At 43.6% G+C, this 17,238-nt stretch overlaps 2 non-coding genes across 2 annotated transcripts; both read left to right on the forward strand.

The window, feature by feature from the left end:
- The first annotated feature begins 3,206 nt into the window (after nucleotides 1-3,206).
- On the forward strand, nucleotides 3,207-3,281 carry Trnas-cga. Its single transcript has one exon. It is a non-coding gene; the product is annotated as a tRNA-Ser (tRNA).
- Nucleotides 3,282-3,805: 524 nt separating this feature from the next.
- On the forward strand, nucleotides 3,806-3,880 carry Trnas-uga. Its single transcript has one exon. It is a non-coding gene; the product is annotated as a tRNA-Ser (tRNA).
- Nucleotides 3,881-17,238: the final 13,358 nt, after the last annotated feature.

Genomic DNA, 17,238 nt, shown 5'->3' on the forward strand with positions numbered 1-17,238 from the left:
ACAACAGGTACTAATGACATAGTTGCCTTCTAATAAGAGATATGGGTTAATTGGACATAACAATAATATTAAAGATTTTCTGAGTGGAGTGAGGGATCTAGGTACGTGGCAAAAGGCAGACGTTCCGAGTGATATCATGACAGCAAGGATCAGACCAACAGAATGAACCAAATAATAATGTGAGAGGGAGAGGACGAAGAAGTGGAATGAATTTAAGGGGTAATAACAGAGGTTATTACAGAATGGGAGAGTCTCAGATGGGGGAAGACACCCACAAGAGCAAGGGTCCATGCTGAGGGGCTCATATTTCTTGGCCTACCAATGTTACAAATTTGCCATGAAGAAACAGTGAACTTAGAACTTTGTAGTAATACCAGCTTTGGTGCTAAAATGTGTGGAAGTCAAAACCTATTGATTAAAGAGAATGTACCTGAGGTTAGTTATAGAAGTAATGTGAAATCATTGGAATCTTGTGTGGAAACTTGTTCTCAGATGTATAGTGTTTCAGAGAATATTAGTGATTCTGGTAATGAAGTTATTAGTGATAGCAGTAGTTACAGTAGTAGTAGTGAAGAGGAAGAGTAAAGAATATAAGGGGATGTATTTATTTTACATAATGGTTTGGGGGAAGGAGATAAGGAAGGAGAAGGAACATTTTCCAAAATTGTGAAGGAGGTAACTATCACAAATTCTTTGACCGATGAAGTAGATTTTGGAGTCTAGGAAAATGTTAATATTTCTATAATTGACAGATATAGAGCGTTGGCTGCTTGTAAGGAGAAGAAAGTAGGTTTATGTGTAATTGAAAAGGAATTAGATAAAAGGTATAAATCGCAAAATAGATAATAATGACTGGACATAGAATGGTAGTGAGGAGGACTTATTACATGAAGAAGGTGATGCTAATGATACTAGAATTGGACAACCTCTTGTGGAAATTGGCTTTTATAATGGAGAGGAAAAAACCTTTTTGGACTTTGGTAGCGAAATTAGCATGGCGACTGAAAGCTTTTTTAATTATTTACATCTACATCTACATGTATATTCTGCAAATCACACTTAAGTGCCTGGTACCTTTACCATCATTCTCTATTATTCCACTCTCGAACAGCGAACAGAAAAAACGGACACCTATATCTTCCCGTGCGAGCTCTGATTTCCATTATTTTATTATAATGATCGTTTCTCCCTGTGAAGGTAAGCTTCAATAAAATATTTTCGCATTCGGAGGAAAAAGTCGGTGAGAAGATTTCGCCGCTACGAAAAACACCTTTGTTTTAGCGGTCTCTATCCCAAATTCTGTATCATGTCCATGACACTCTCTCCCCTATTTCACGATAATACAAAACGTGCTGCTCTTCTTTGAACTTTCTCGGCGTACTCCGTTAATCCTACCGGGTAAGAATCCCACGCTACGCAACAGTACTCCAAAAGAGCCGGACAAATATAGTGTGGACATTCTCTTTAGTAGATCTACTACATTTGCTAAGTGCCAATAAAACGCGGTCTTTGGTTAGCCTTCCCAAAAACATTTTGTATGTGTTCTTTCCAGTTTAAGTTATTCGTAATTGTAATTACTAGGTATTTAGTTTAAGTTACGGCTTCAGATGAGACTGATTTATCGTGTAACCGAAATTTAACGGATTCCTTCTAGCACTCATGTGGATGACCTCACACTTTTCATTATTTAGGATCAATTGCCAATTTTCTCACATTTTAGATCTTTTCTCAATCGTTTTGCGTTTTGTTTTGATCTTTTGCTGACTTTACTACTCGATAAACGACAGCGTCATCTGCAAACAACCTCAGACGGTTGCTCAGATTGCCTCCTAAATCGTTTATATAGATAAAGAACAGCAAAGGACATATAACACTACGTCGGGGAATGCCAGAAATCATTTCTGTTTTACTCGATTACTTTCCGTCAGTTATTTACAACTGTGGCCTCTCTGACAGGAAATCACGAATCCAGTCAGATAAAAACACAAGCGATAACAACCAAGCCGGCCAGAGTGGCCGAGCGGTTCTAGGCGCTACAGTCTGGAACCGCGGGTTCGCTACGGTCACAGGTTCTAATCCTGCCTCGGGCATGGATGTGTGTGGTTTCCTTAGGTTAGTTAGGTTTAAGTAGTTCTAAGTTCTGGGGGACTGATGACCTCAAATGTTAAGTCCCATAGTGCTCAGAGCCATTTGAACCGTTTTTGCTATGGCGCAGAGAAGGCATTCATTGTGACTTGTCGCTTGCATACTTGGCGTACGATTAGAACCTCTTTGGTTTTTCTGCCAGATTTCGAGACGAAGTTTCTTTATGGAAACCCGCATTGAAGTCCACGCTAAATTTCGAGTTTCTGTAAAAAATTACGGATGTTGGAGATTTTGTGTCTGTTTAAATTTGGCCTTTTTGCCGTTGTTTCTGCACCAGTGTTCTGACCTGTTTTGTGTACCGCGGAGGATCAGCTCCGTTGTTTGTTAATTTATTTGGTATAAATCTCTCAATTTCTGCCGACTATTTCTTTGAGTTCAAGCCACATCTGGTCTACGATCCACTAAGTTACTGAATATAAGCATGCACCAGATGCTGGGTAACAGGTTCTCATGGCGGGTTTTCATAGCTTTTATATTCAGATATAGTACATCTGCAAACACAATCTCGACAGCGACCATAGAGAAAATAAATATGCATAAGGTAGCTAGTAGAGGTAAATGAACTTTCCACGGATGTTCTGCTGAAAAAAAAATCCTAACAGCTATTTGTACAGGCTCCGAAGAACGAACTGTAAGGTATCAGCCATTTGGTTCGATCATGAGGCAGAGTTAAAATTTTGTTGACAAAGAAAACTATTCACAAATACAAGGTTTCTCATCCCAGTTCTATATCTTGGTGCTTATTATAACACACACCATCGGTATATACTTGGTCGAAAATAGTAAGAGAGAGGAAAGGGACACAATAGTAAAACTGTGGTTTACAAGAAAAGCCAGTTAAAATTACGAAAATTCACACGGAAATTATATAACATCATGTTTATAATAACACATACAATCATTTTGTATTCGTTCTAAAGTGGTAGGAAGCAGAGTAAAGACCAAGTGGTTGGCTGAAGGTCACTGTTCTGCAAGGTTCGCAGGAGAGCTTCTGTAAAGTTTGGAAGGTAGGAGACGAGGTACTGGCAGAAGTAAAGCTGTGAGTACCGGGCCTGTGTCGTGCTTCGGTAGCTCAGTTGGTAGAGCACTTGCCCGCGAAAGGCAAAGGTCCCGAGTTCGAGTCTCGGTCGGACACAGTTTTAATCTGCCAGGAAGTTTCATATCAGCGCACACTCCGCTGCAGAGTGAAAATCTCGTTCTGGAAACATCCCCCAGGCTGTGGCTAAGCCATGTCTCCGCAATATCCTTTCTTTCAGGAGTGCTAGTTCTGCAAGGTTCGCAGGAGAGCTTCTGTAAAGTTTCGAAGGTAGGAGGCGAGGTACTGGCAGAAGTAAAGCTGTGAGTACGGGGCGTGAGTCGTGTTTCCGTAGCTCAGTTGGTAGAACACATGCCCGTGATAGGCAAAGGTCCCGAGTTCGAGTCTCGGTCGGACACACAGTTTTAATCTGCCAGGAAGTTTCATATCAGCGCACACTCCGCTGCAGAGTGAGAATCTCATTCTGGAAACATAACCCAGGCTGTGGCTAAGCCATGTCTCCGCAATATCCTTTCTTTCAGGAGTGATAGTTCTGCAAGGTTCGCAGGAGAGCTTCTGTAAAGTTTGGAAGGTAGGAGACGAGGTACTGGCAGAAGTAAAACTGTGAGTACCGGGCCTGAGTCGTGCTTCGGTAGCTCAGTTGGTAGAGCAATTGCCCGTGAAAGGCAAAGGTCCCGAGTTCGAGTCTCGGTCGGGCACACAGTTTTAATCTGCCAGGAAGTTTCATATCAGCGCACACTCCGCTGCTGAGTGAAAATCTCATTCTGGAAACATCCCCCAGGCTGTGGCTAAGCCATGTCTCCGCAATATCCTTTCTTTCAGGAGTGCTAGTTCTGCAAGGTTCGCAGGAGAGCTTCTGTAAAGTTTGGAAGGTAGGAGACGAGGTACTGGCAGAAGTAAAGCTGTGAGTACTGGGCGTGAGTCGTGCTTCGGTAGCTCAGTTGGTAGAGCACTTGCCCGCGAAAGGCAAAGGTCCCGAGTTCGAGTCTCGGTCGGGCACACAGTTTTAATCTGCCAGGAAGTTTCATATCAGCGCACACTCCGCTGCAGAGTGAAAATCTCATTCTGGAAACATCCTCCAGGCTGTGGCTAAGCCATGTCTCCGCAATATCAGTTTGTAAAGCACTTGCCCGCGAAAGGCAAAGGTCCCGAGTTCGAGTCTCGGTCGGGCACACGGTTTTAATCTGCCAGGAAGTTTCATATCAGTGCACACTCCGCTGCAGAGTGAAAATCTCATTCTGGAAACATCCTCCAGGCTGTGGCTAAGCCATGTCTCCGCAATATCCTTTCTTTCAGGAGTGCTAGTTCTGCAAGGTTCGCAGGAGAGCTTCTGTAAAGTTTGGAAGGTAGGAGACGAGGTACTGGCAGAAGTAAAGCTGTGAGTACCGGGCGTGAGTCGTGCTTCCGTAGCTCTGTTGGTAGAGCACTTGCCCGTGATAGGCAAAGGTCCCGAGTTCGAGTCTCGGTCGGGCACACAGTTTTAATCTGCCAGGAAGTTTCATATCAGCGCACACTCCGCTGCAGAGTGAAAATCTCATTCTGGAAACATCCCCCAGGCTGTGGCTAAGCCATGTCTCCGCAATATCCTTTCTTTCAGGAGTGCTAGTTCTGCAAGGTTCGCGGGAGAGCTTCTGTAAAGTTTGGAAGGTAGGAGACGAGGTACTGGCAGAAGTAAAGCTGTGAGTACCGGGCGTGAGTCGTGCTTCGGTAGCTCAGTTGGTAGAGCACTTGCCCGTGAAAGGCAAAGGTCTCGAGTTCGAGTCTTGGTCGGGCACACAGTTTTAATCTGCCAGGAAGTTTCATATCAGTGCACACTCCGCTGCAGAGTGAAAATCTCATTCTGGAAACATCCCCCAGGCTGTGGCTAAGCCATGTCTCCGCAATATCCTTTCTTCCAGGAGTGCTAGTTCTGCAAGGTTCGCAGGAGAGCTTCTGTAAAGTTTGGAAGGTAGGAGACGAGGTACTGGCAGAAGTAAAGCTGTGAGTACCGGGCGTGAGTCGTGCTTCGGTAGCTCAGTTGGTAGAGCACTTGCCCGCGAAAGGCAAAGTTCCCGAGTTCGAGTCTCGGTCGGGCACACAGTTTTAATCTGCCAGGAAGTATCAAGAAAGATATAATTTTTCTAAACATCAGGAAATGTGTTTGTTTACGTTAGCAGAATTATCAGAGTATACTAAGCGTCCTGGTATGCTTCATACTATTCTGAGGTATTTTATACACTGAGGTGATATGTACATATACAGATGGTGGTACCATCGCGTACAAAATGTTATAAAAGGGCAGTGCATTGGCGCAGCTGTTTTTTGTGTTCAGGTGATACGTACGAAAAGGTTTACGAAGTGTTTACGGCCGCATTACGGGAATTAACAGACTTTGAACGCCGAATGGTAGTTCGGACTGGACGCATGAGATATTTCATTTCGGAAATCGTCAGGGAATTCGATATTCCGGGATTTACAGTGTCAAAAGAGTGCCGAAAATACGAAATTTCACCTCTCACCACGGGCAACACAGTGGCCGACGGCTTTCACTTAATGACCGAGAGCAGAGGCGTTTGCGTAGAGCTGACGGTGCTAACTGACAAACAACAGTGCGTGAAATAACCGCAGAAATCAATGTGGGATATACGACGAGCGTATCCGTTAGGACAGTGTGGCGAAATTTGTCATTAACGGACTCTGCCAGCAGACGACCGATGCTAGTGCCTTTGCTAACAGCACGACGTAGCTTGCATCGCCTCTTCTGGGCTCCTGTCCATATAGGATGGACCCCAGACGACTGGAAAACCGTGGCCTAGTCAGAAGAGCCCCAGTTTCATTTGGTAAGAGAAGCCATGGACCCAAGTTGTCAACAAGGTGCCGTGCAAGATGGTGGTGGCTCCATAATAGTGTTTACGTGGAGAGGACTCTTTCCTCTGGTTCAACTGAACAATTCAGTGGAAAGAATTATGTTTGGCTACTTAGAGACCATTTTTAGCCATTCATGGACTCCACGTTCCCAAACAGTCATGGAATTCGTATAGATGACAATGCGACATGTCACCGGACCACAACTGTTTGCAATTGGTTTGAGGGTAATTCCGGACAATTCTGGCGAATGATTTGGCCACGCAGACCGCCCAGCATGGAACATAATCGAGATATCAGTTCGCGCACAAAATCCTACACTGGCAATTGTTACGCAATTACGGGCGGCTATAGGGTCAGCATGGCTCAGCATTTCCGCAGGGGACTTCAACGACTTTTTAAGTCCATCCCTCGCCGAGTTGCTGCGCCAGTCAAAAGAAGGTCCGACACGATATTGGGAGGTATCCCATGACTTTTGTGCCCTCAGCATACTTATTCTAAACATTTGACAATATGGTACTTTACAATTATATACTTAAATATTCCAAAATATTATTTTGTACGTGTGTGCGCTTGTGGAGGCTAAGGATGAAAAAAAAAAATGGTTCAAATGGCTCTGAGCACTACGGGACTTAACATGTGTGGTCATCAGTCCCCTAGAACTTAGAACTACTTTAACCTAACTAACCTAAGGACATCACACACATCCATGCCCGAGGCAGGATTCGAACCTGCGACCGTAGCGGTCACGCGGTTCTAGACTGAAGCGCCTAGAACCGCACGGCCACGGCTAAGGATCTGGAGGATAACAAAACAGACCAGTGGTAGAGATTTTCCATTGTTATTTTCACAATTCCTGAGATCTTTGAAGTTATTGTGTTTTTTAGATATGTAATGACAATAACCTTTTAGCGTCTATTAAAGCAGCAGCTGAGAGTGCAGAAATGAATACGGTGTAAGTAGGCTGTTTAGGTTTTTTTATTGGTAACGCCACCTCTGTATAAAAATCACTGGCTGTGCCGTGTGCAGTCTGTGTCTAGTTTGCATTGTTGTCTGCCATTGTAGTGTTGGGTAGCGGCAGCTGGATGTGAACAGCGCGTAGCGTTGCACAGTTGGAGGAGAGCCGCCAGCAGTGATGGATGTGGGGGGAGAGATGGCGGAGTTTTGTAATTTGTCATGAACTGCTATATATATTATGACTATTAAGGTAAATACATTGTTTGTTCCCTATTAAAATCTTTCATTTGCTAACTATGCCTATCAGTAGTTAGTGCCTTCCGTAGTTTGAATCTTTTATTTAGCTGGCAGTAGTGGCGCTCGCTGTATTGCAGTAGTTCGAGTAACCAAGATTTTTGTGAGGTAAGCGATTTGTGAAATGCATAGGTTAATGTTAGTCAGCGCCATTCTTTTGTAGGGATTTCTGAAAGTCAGATTGCGTTGCGCTAAAAATATTGTATGTCAGTTTAAGCACAGTCATGTATAATTGTTCAAAGGGGACGTTTCATGACGGGAGCCGTAGCCAGCATATGTAGCGTAGCGCTGGTTTGGGATAGCGTGCTTGTAAAGAGACCGAATAAACCGTTTCGTTATTACTACGAATTCTCACTTTGTACTCCCTAAAGCGAATGAATTTATACCAAACAATGAAATTTAATCAACGTTTTTAATTAAGCATTACCCTGTAATATTCTGGGCGACTGTCTTGTGTAGAAGTGAGTAAAAGTACATTAAATTAACAAATATCTTTATTACTCTACACGTGGCTGCAATAACAGCCGTCGTGGACGTAGTAGAATACCTGATGTTAGAAGAAGCGCACATGGCCAGTTCAAATGACGACAATGAAGTACGAAATCTAGTTCTAAAAAAGCAGAACAGTTCAATGCCCTGCTGTTTGATTTGAGCCCTTCACTCGAGTTAACGTCCTTTCAGATTACATCCATGCTTGCCCCAGTACCACACAAGCGGTCGTTAATTCTCCCTGCACATAAGATTTGGGTGTGCGTCACCTCTGTGTACTGTACTGAATCATACGTTTCATGTCGAGTTTAATTAGAAAGATTACTTCGCAAGTGTTTCTACAGCAACAGTAACTTCGAAATTATAGGACAGATTCGTCTTTGCAGTAATTCTGAACGCAGAAATAACATGCTGCCATGCTGAGTCCTGAGCCAGCCAGAATCTTCCGCTTTCATATGTTCCCATTCCTGTCTTACGAACAGTCGGCATTAGGAGACGGAATGATTACATGACCATTAAATTTATCCGCTCTGCTGCGGCTATTTCCTCCCAGTTTCTGAAGCTGCTTCTCAAAAAGAATCGAACTTGACGGAGGAGAGAATACACCTTGTCATACACTATGGTTTTTCGCGTTCCCTTCGGCGGTGGAGCGTGGAAAGATTGATTGTATGTATGTGAGTTGTTGCTAGTCTTATTCGCAGACTCACTTTTAGGAAAACTGCGGTGTTGTTCTAACTGAAATCGACTGAGGTGTTGTTGCGCTGTAATGCTGCCTTGCTATCGTGGGACTCAAAGTTGAAAACTAGGTGCTGTCATAGTGATTTGCATTTAAATTGTTTTGCTCTATAGGTTTCTGTGAACGATTAGATAGATCGAAACAAATAACTCAGTCGTGCTGTGGCGAAACAAGCGCTGTATCATTGTGAGAGGTACAGAGGTGAGCGGGTGTGCCGGGACTTACCCCGGTTCACTACCACTAGCGCCACGTCATCATACGGCGCATGTGCGTAGCATACAAAGTACTGTGCCATAATCTAAGAATGAAACTAAAAATTAAAGCAACTATTCCAAACTTTGTCACTATGCTTGAGTACATTAATGTTAACACTGTGAACTCTCAGAACGATCTATTGAATGTGTTTCGCTAAATACATTACTTTAAGAAAAAATAAGTGGCGCTACATAATGAAGCTAGCGAGCCAAAAATTGTTCAGAATATGTGAAAGTATGTCACAATTAAAAGTTACAAGTCGCAACTTCATCGTTGCAACATTTTGGTCAACATCGGCATTTTTATGAGAAATTTGAGGCGCTGAATATTAGACTCAACGGATGAGAATTTTTATGTAAACTCGGTTTGATACAAAAAAGTTAACTATGTGACTCCATTAAGCTACCTCTCTTAGTTTTTAAGTTGGTTCTGAAAACCAAATTTGGAACAGAAACGTCCTTGTTCATAGTAGATTAAGTATCATATGTATTTTTGATATAAAGTTTTAATTACAGCAATTGATTCCATTCATTAAATAATACAGCTGTACCAAGTTTCAAGACTTTCGTATAAATAACAGTCAATACAAGGACTCTTGAATAGGTAGTTCATACGTTATGTCCTGCTGTCGGCACCATTCTAAAAACTGAAGCCAGCAAAATTTAAATGCAGTCGAGCTGAATGTTTTTCCGTGACTAAAGCCAACTTAACTTCAGTTATATAAATATTATGAAGGTTGTAAATTATTACACAACAGAGATATTAATTAACATGTGCTTGAGATAGGAGCGATATACAGGATGTTTCAAAAATGACCGGTATATTTGAAACGGCAACAAAAACTAAACAAGCAACGATAGAAATACACCGTTTGTTGTAATATGCTTGGGACAACAGTACATTTTCAGGCGGACAAACTTTCGAAATTACAGTAGTTACAATTTTCAACAACAGATGGCGCTGCAAGTGATGTGAAAGATATAGAAGACAATGCAGTCTGTGGGTGCGCCATTCTGTACGTCGTCTTTCTGCTGTAAGCGTGTGCTGTTCACAACGTGCAAGTGTGCTGTGGACAACATGGTTTATTCCTTAGAACAGAGGATTTTTCTGGTGTTGGAATTCCACCGCCTAGAACACAGTGTTGTTGCAACAAGACGAAGTTTTCAACGGAGGTTTAATGTAACCAAAGGACCGAAAAGCGATACAATAAAGGATCTGTTTGAAAAATTTCAATGGACTGTGAACGTGACGGATGAACATGCTGGAAAGGTAGGGCGGCCGCGTACGGCAACCACAGAGGGTAACGCACAGCTAGTGCAGCAGGTGATCCAACAGCGACATCTGGTTTCCGTTTGCCGTGTTGCAGCTGCAGTCCAAATGACGCCAACGTCCACGTATCGTCTCATGCGCCAGAGTTTACACCTCTATCCATACAAAATTCAAACGCGGCAACCCCTCAGCGCCGCTGCCATTGCTGCACGAGAGACATTCGCCAACGATATAGTGCACAGGATTGATGATGGCGATATGTATGTGGGCAGCATTTGGTTTACTGACGAAGCTTATTTTTACCTGGACGGCTTCGTCAACAAATAGAACTGGCGCACGTTGTCAAAGGTTTCGGGTAATTTCATTCAGAGACTACGCCATATTATTGCTACGCATGGTGGATATGTGGAAAATATCGTACTATAGAGTTTCCCAGACCGCAGCGCCATCTGTTGTTGACAATTGTAACTACTGTAATTTCGAAAGTTTGTCTGCCTGAAAATGTACTGTTGTTCCAAGCATATTGCAACAAACGGTGTATTTCTATCGCTGCTCGTTTAGTTTGTATTGCCGTTTCAAATATACCGGTCATTTTTGAAACACCCTATAGATGTTGCAATTTCTGCGTAAAGCTGTTGATAGCGGATGTTCCATAGACATTTCGCACCGAGCTATCATTCTGTCCGCCTCAGTAAAACGCCGGCATGCTCTCTGCCTCGGATGACGTCAGAGCTAGACACATACCAAATGCGTTTTCGGTAAAAGCAGGAAGTGAATTCCCGAGGACTCTACACCGTCCTGGATCACTTAGCTTTGACGGAAGGAACTGACTGTTTGTGTGTCGCCTACAGTATTGACAAAACCTCGTGGCAAGTGGTGAGATTGTTTTCCACTTTTGAGGTGAGCAATTAACTTTGATTATGGATCATTTTACTTAGAACTTCCCGTAGAGGTGACTTCTGAGTTGCTAATAGTGCTGTTTCTAAAAGGGACATTACTATTATTATCATTGTGAGTGTGAACTTTTACTGAATATTTTAATCAGTTACACCTCAAAACATTTATTTATAATAATAGTTCCGGATCACGCTGAGTAAACAGATACTAGGAACATTTTCTTTCAATGAGCACAAGAATATTGTGGTCTTGCAGACTGGAAATTATTGTTAGTATGTTATCCATCGCTTTGTGGCTGACCGCAAAAATAGTTTTCAAGCACATGTCAAAACAGCAAAAAATAAACAAGACCCACCCATCACTCCACAGTGCCACAAAGGAAGTTAACATTCAGCTTGTAGCGCCGTTGGTGCCCAGCAAAGACCAGTTATGTCCAAAAGGAATATGGTGTGCGTAGAAAGTACATATTTCATTTTCTAGATCGTAGACTTTTCCACGGTGATTGATGCTCACACTGGCAATGCTAAGTCAGCTATTACACCATGCCCATACAAAGAGAGATGCTACTATAAATCAGTTCATCTAAGTTCCGATGACATGTTCTAACAGATGATGTGATTACGGGTCGAATCGCCGGGTCAATATCATAATATTAAGCAAGTATATAAAGTTAGTATTCAAATTTCTCCCAATAAATTGTATGTATGGAAAGTTCTGGAACTACACGGTCCAGTCACATTAATGTGACTACCGCCTATGTTCGATGTTGACGTGCAGTAACCAATCACACATGGCAGATGGCAACATTACCAGTAGGGAGTATATAAAGCGTAGTGGGGGAACGTGGAAAACAGCGCAATTGCTGTCATAATACGGAAACGGAGCAATTTATCTGACGTCCAACGTGGATGATCGCCAGCTTTCGAGCCAAGGCTGGAAGCATTTCCGAGTGGCTAATATTGTAAACTGCTAGCGTGTTGGCGTTCTTGAAGTGTACCAAGCGTGGCAAAATGGCGATATCCAAAACCGGCGCCGTTGGAACTGTGGTGCACCACGAGCCACAGACGACAGCGATGAACGACGACTGCGGCGATGTGTACGGGCGAACAGATGCAGAGCTGTTGAGCAACTGGCCGCCCAGATGAACCAAGGGGCTGTCGAAAGTGCCTCCTCAATGTTCAACCGAACGTCTCTGTGTATGGATCTCTGCAGCAGCCGTCTGGTTCATGCATCCATGCTGACTGTTGTTCATCGGCGACGATGGTTATAACATACACACCAATAAAACCGCAAATGGATGCCCACTTACTGGCGACAGGTGGCTTTTTCTGTTAAGTCACCTTTTATTTTCTATTGGACAGATGGACATTGGTGTGTATGGCGTGAAACGTCTAAAATCAAAGGTCCTGTAGTAATCATCCGAAGGGTCCAGGCCGGAGGGAATTTCCTGGGTGATCTCGTCAATCTGGAAGGCACAATAGATCAACACAAGTTTGCATCTGTCCCTGGGCACCAAGTCACTGCTACATGCAGTTTGTTTTTCTGCGAAATGATGGCATCCACCAGCAGTAGGAAGGAACATGTCACTCAGCTGGCAGTGTAGATGCGTAGCCCGAAGAGCACCAGGATAATCTTACCGCACTCCCGTGGCCACCAATCCCCAGATTTAAACCCAATCGAGAATTTGTGGGATCACCTTGATCGGGCTGTTCGCGTCGTGGATACTCAACCGAGAAACCTAGCACAGCTGGTCATGTCACTGACGTCGGCATGACTCCTGTTATTGCCTTCCAGAACGTCAATGATTATCTTCCTGCATGTCTTGCAGTGGTCCGTACTGCAAAAAGGGGTTATTCAGGCTTTTGATAAGTGGTCACATTAATGTGACTGGACAGTGTAGCAATATTTTCTGGAAGTGGAGGACTCGTGATGCCAGAATATGTATTTAATGAGCCGACCGTTGTGGCCGAGCGGTTCTGGGCGTTTCAGTCTGGAACCGCACGATCGCTACGGTCGCAGGTTCGAATGCTGCCTTGGGCATGGATGTGTTTAATGTCCTTAGGTTAGTTAGGTTTAAGTAGTTCTAAGTTCTGGGGGACTGATGACCTCAGCTGTTAAGTCCCATAGGGCTCAGAGCAATTTTTGTATTTAATGTAAATAACTTCTGTTAAAAATCACAAATAAGGTTTACGGTTAGGAACAGATGCTTCCGTTCCACGTTTGTTCGAGGCTCACTTGGCCGTGGAGGAAGACGTTTATTTACGTGCCTTCAAAAAAATGGTTCAAATGGCTCTGAGCACTATGGGACTTAACTACTGAGGTCATCAGTCCCCTAGAACTTAGAACTACTTAAACCTAACTAACCTAAGGACATCACAAACATCCATGCCCGAGGCAGGATTCGAACCTGCGACCGTAGCGGTCACGCGGTTCCAAACTGACGCGCTTAGAACCGCACAGCCACACTGGCCGGCTATGTGCCTTCACATAAGCGCTTTGTCAGAAGGACAAGCCCAGAACTAAGTCGTCGCCCCCATCATCAAAAACGTAACAGGAGTAGGTCAGTGTAGCCTCCCTACATGGTTGGTAAAGCAGACTATGTTTTTAACTGCCGAAGTACACCATCCAGGTTATAAACAGCACGAGACATGTCGCTCCGTCTCATTGATTGATCAGTTGTGTATCGTTCATTCCTCATTCGTTCACCATGGCTAATTCGTTCTTTGGTAACGTTAACATCGGCGCAGCAGTCTGTCACCATGCTAGATAACGGTGTTCTCTGACTTCCATTGCCTTGGAGTCAGACCTGCAGAGTCCCACCTTGCTGTTGTTTCCACCTCGTCAGAGTTTTGACCACGCATGTCCAAGGTCGACGCTACGAGCTGTCAATCATGTACACTGTCCAGTCACTTTATGTGACCACCTGTTAAAAGCCAGAGTAACCACGTTCTGAAGCCCGAAAATAGTTCAAATGGCTCTGAGCACTATGGGACTTAACAGCTGAGGTCATCAGTCCCCTAGAACTTAGAACAACTTAAACCTAACTAACTAAGGACATCACACACATCCATGCCCGAGGCAGGATTCCAACCTGCGACCGTAGCAGTCGCTCGGTTCCAGACTGAAGCGCCTAGAAGCGCTCGGCCACAGCGGCCGGTCTGAAACCCGAACTGCTGCAAGATGTCCTGGAAGAGAGTTGATGATTCCTGAATATACCGACAGGGACGTGGAGCCATCCTGACTCGAATGCCGTCGCTAGCTGCGCAGTCCGATCGAGGTGATCCCACACATTCTCGACTGGGTTTTAATACGAGCAGTCTGATCGTCAGGGAAGTACGGTTAACTCATCCTGGTGATCTTTGGACTACGCACATGTACTGCAGGCTGTAGGACACGTAACACTGTCCTGCTGGTAGATTCGACCGTTCCGTGGAAAACAAATTGCATATAGGAGTGGACATAGCCCCAAGCATAGATGCGTACTTGTCTTAACCCACTTTGCATACCAAAATAATGATATAACTCAGGCAATGCAACTAAAATATTTCCTGTACCATAACGTACCTTCCTCTGGCTCAGACCCTTCCATAGATTGTTGCAAGGTTCATTTAGATGGACTGTAAAATGTGATTCATCTGAAATGGCCGCCTGTCACCACTTAATGGACGTTTAGTTGTGGCATTGCCGTGTAAATCCCAGCTTTAGTCGCCTATGAACAGCAGTCAACTTGGGTGCATGAACCATGCTCCAGCTATGGAGGTCTATATGCAGCAACGTTCGCTGAACGGTCGTTGAAGGGTCACTGCTGGTAGCCACTTGTTTCATACGCACAGTCAGCTGTTCATGAATTGCACGTCTATTCGCATGCACACATCTCCGCAGCCGTCATCCACCCCTGTCATCTACGGCCTGTGGTGCGCCACAGCTGCCTCGGCACCAGTTTTGTCACTCACGGTATACTTCAACCACGGCGACCAGCGAACAGTTTACAAACTTATCCGTTTGAGAAATGCTCCCACCCTTGGGCGGAAAGCCAGTGACTTCAGATAAATCGCTCCGTTTACGCATTACGACCTCGACTGCACTGTTTTCCACGCCACCCGACGTGCTTTATACACCGTTCTCTGCCAGCGCTACCACCTGCCATCTGTGAGCGGTTACATGTTGACGTCGAACATAGGCAGTGGTCACATTAATGTGACTGGACCGTGTAGTTATGAGCAGACGGTTAGCAGGTAAGTGCTACCGTGCGCACTGTCACTTGCAAAGATCTCTGGTTCTCTCATGGTAAGTCAACAATTCACATTTTTCTCTACATAGTTTTTCTCAAAGTACACTTGAAATTCGAACCATGTTTTTATTTCCTAAGCAAGAGTGGTAGCTACTTTGTGTACCTCCATCTTCTCTTCCATTTTAGGACGCTACGGACTGGAGTAAGCGAATTTCTCTATGTTTTCAATACTCTTTCAGTTCAAACATTTTTCCATGTGTAGTAGGGCTATTTTGTCTGACTGTCCTCCATTGTGAATTAGTGGCTCAATATTGGAAGGACTGCCTCAAATTTCATTTGATTTTGAACAATATGTCTAAATTACGTTAAAATTCTCCTAATTTTTTCTTGGCTGTGAACATCCCATATCTCCCAGTACATTCATACAGCACATTTCAGTAGAAATACCTAGAGAACGAGAGGGAGTCCGAAGTCATTGTGACAAGAGAAGATCTGCTGGCATAAGAAACTTCTTACCTCTGAGTAGGGAAGGAACGGGCACGTAGGGGATCAAAGTCAAAAAATCTTTAATATTCCACCAGTAGGATTGCGCCAATTCTTTCATCAGAGTAAGTTTGCGGAATTCTGTCATTTTAATCGGATTCACAGTTCTTACAGCCTTAACAGGTGTTACACAATCCAGTAACTAACATTTTTGTCGTTATTGGCAATTGGCAGATTGCTCACCTTGAAAGTAATTACATTATCATACAGCACTTTGATACCTACGACAAAACAGATTATTAGCGTGCCATTAGCATATAGACGGTTTTCTTTCAGTTCGAACACATGAAGGTTATGTGAGACTTTACACTCTCCATTCTGCAAATGAACTGTCATTGTTACATTAAATTACACAGGACAGTGTTAACTGCCTTCATAATCACCACGTGATTCGGTAGTACGCTGCCATCTTCAAGTGCCTTAGGCTTCCTCTTTCTGCACATTAATGCATTACAATATCCAATTTCACATGCATAATTTAGCATGGATCGAGAAACATCGTGAAACTACCGCTAATTGTCACCATTTATTGCCATTAGTATTTGGTGCTGCACGTGTAAACCTATATAGAAGTAGAGATCATATCATTCACATGTGTGAATATAATGTAAAGTTATTTACATGATTTGCCAAAAATTGTGTTACAGCAAAGACTCACAAGATGATCCAAGTTACCTTCCATTAAGAATGTGGAATGCACTCAACGACTGTGATATGACTTTGAAAGTGATGGAGCCCAGCTTCACTCGTCCTTTCCTTCCAGGCTTTATTAAAGCAAATCTAGATTTCGGATAGTAACTAGCCATTATCATTGCTGAAAAATACTAGAAGTACATAGTCAGGCGATAGTATATAAAGTTACAACTCATGGAATAACCTATATCGCTTATGCAATAGATATTTTTCGCACACTACAGAGAAAACAGTGGTGTGCGAAAAAGTGTCCTATGTAAAACATAAAAATGCATAGTTCTGCAGAGCAACTAAAAATTACGTTTATAGAGAATCTACTCTCAGCCATATGTAATTGCATGGCATCAGCCACCATCACCTGTACCAGAAGAGCACTGTATTACAAACATTGGTGTGTCGTGCAAAAACGATATCAGAGACCGATAACATGCCCTATGAGGTGAGCCACCCCGCAAGGTCTCCAGGAACAAAGGCTACAACGTTCATCAAATAAATTAAGTGGTTTCAAGCAAGATTCACAACAAGACCACCGCAGAGCAGCAGGAAAGAAACTTGTTTTCTTGCCTTCCTGTGGCTCCGTGTCGTGCATGATAAGCCACCTGCTAAAAAGATACAAGATCGAGACAATCATCAGGCTCCGAAAAAAAAAACGCAATTTCTTGTCTCCGTCAAAGATGCACCTGGTCTCAGAGAACACCTGTGGTTTTATAAAGGCACATTTGCATGCCGAGCGTGAGTTTCCGCGGAAACGCGAAATACTAATTAAATAAATAATCAGTGACAAATAAATAAAGCCTATGGCACACAACTGCAGCGCTGTGTCGCTGATAAAACAAAAGCACAATTACG

This window comes from Schistocerca piceifrons, chromosome 3 (genome assembly GCF_021461385.2).
Source record: "Schistocerca piceifrons isolate TAMUIC-IGC-003096 chromosome 3, iqSchPice1.1, whole genome shotgun sequence".
Lineage (NCBI taxonomy): Eukaryota > Metazoa > Arthropoda > Insecta > Orthoptera > Acrididae > Schistocerca > Schistocerca piceifrons.